This window comes from Dioscorea cayenensis, chromosome 20 (assembly GCF_009730915.1).
Source record: "Dioscorea cayenensis subsp. rotundata cultivar TDr96_F1 chromosome 20, TDr96_F1_v2_PseudoChromosome.rev07_lg8_w22 25.fasta, whole genome shotgun sequence".
NCBI classification, from domain to species: domain Eukaryota; kingdom Viridiplantae; phylum Streptophyta; class Magnoliopsida; order Dioscoreales; family Dioscoreaceae; genus Dioscorea; species Dioscorea cayenensis.
In genome coordinates this window covers 10,039,003-10,040,966 of record NC_052490.1, presented here as the reverse complement: position 1 = coordinate 10,040,966, position 1,964 = coordinate 10,039,003, and positions in this window count along the sequence as shown.

Sequence of the window (1,964 nt, the reverse complement as noted above, 5' to 3'; positions counted from 1 at the left end):
AACCCCCTCGATGGTCGTGTCGATGGCCTTGTGGAGAGTCCTCTACTCGTCGCAAGGGATCCTTTGTACGGCCTAGGATACACCTCGCCGGATCGATGTCGACGAAAGCTGTCACAATAACCTTCCTCCAAACGACGCGCGATGTCGGAGCCATAGAACCTCTCAAAAATCCTAGCCAATACCCCTCAAAACCATAGCTGAAGCCCTCTCAAATTGGGGAAAAGATGGAGAAAATAATACCAAAATCGGGGCTGAATCAAGCGACTCCACGGGCGTGGACGGTACATGCGCCCATGCGGAATTTCCACACGGCCGTGGATAATTTCCATACGCCCGTGTGGATTCTCTGTTTCTCTGATTTCTAGGCCGGCTGTGAACAGTGCTACTACATTACATGCTACAGTGCTCTGCTACAATCTTCGACCTGAATAACTTCCCAATTCCATATTTTCATCGGGGTAACGCAAACGGGCACACGTTTACATCGTGAATCACTTGCTTCTTCAATGATATACATGATGGTGGAGCTATCGTTCTTATGTGCATAAATCGGAATGCTCAAGTGTGACTGTCTTTATGCCTCTCCAAATGGATGTGATCACTCGAATGCGAGGAGGTTGGCACACACTCTAGCATCTCACACCTGACCTATGTCTTCGCGTTTGAACCTTAGCGAGATTTTCTCCAAAATAGATGCATTATGATCCACATTGGCCTATTTCCTTCATACTCGGCCTCACAACCCTACCTGCATAAAAGTAACATAAAAACACACATATTAGTGTAAAAACCTGAGAAAACGTAATGTTCAACATAAGGAATGAACACTTTCGGATTCATATCGCACAAGCACTTATCAACTTAACTCAATTAAATCAAACCCACTTCACTTGATTTGATGAAGCCCAATCAACCAATTTGGCTAAACTCAACCACTTAATCTCCACCCATTATAATCACCATCTTAATCACCATCATCAACTTAATCATCATAATCATCCACTTAGTTAACCAAGCTAAACCCTAATTTCAGTTGCTACAGTAATCTACATCAAACTTGAAAATTCATCCCCCATTTCAAGCAAAATCCATCTCAAATACATGTTTTATTTTTGAAAGCAACTTGAATCACTTATCATCTACAACAATAAACAACGCTTTTTCCACTCAAAACCAAGCCAAATCTAAAAAAAAAACAAGTTCAAATTCAAGCATGCTTACCAAAGTTCTTTAACCATACATCATGCATCATTCAAACCAAGATAACTCTTACCAAGCACTCCGACAAACTCTCCCAGGCGATCTCCACATCCTCTTCTTCAAGCCTCTTATTTTCTTACTCTCATCTTTTCTTCTTTTATTTTCTCACATAACACTAATGCAACCATTGATTAAGAAGAAGAAGAAAGCCCCCATAAAAACTGACTATTTCCACGCCTTATCTGTTAACTTAAATTCTTGCCAAAATTCCCTGTCGGTCCTTGAAAATAAAATTTCATACAAAAAGATACTTGAAAAGTCACCATTGGTCCATGAATCATGAAATAGTATTTCCAAAAAGTACTTGCAAACTTATCTTTCAGTCATTGGTTTTCGGAAACACTACAGATCAAAACTTTTTATTACTTTTGAACCAAAAATTTTCTATAAACTTTCACACTTAGGTTCTTAATCTTTCCACTTGGGTTTCTCAACAAAACTGCTCTGTAGGAAAAATCTTATTGCAATTGAGATAATACTCCTGAAAAAAAATTCTTATGAGTTTCCAAAGGTTCAAGGTAATACAAGAAGTATCCATCCCAATGTGTCGAGTGGGGCACACGGGAGAAATAACCTCAGGTTACTTAGCTCCCATAGCAGTCAGGACAAGCTAAATCATCCTCATCGAACCTGAGCATCTCAATGGTCATGGGGGCCACACCACCGCCCACTCAAATCCTGTCGGTCCCCTTTAGGATACCCAT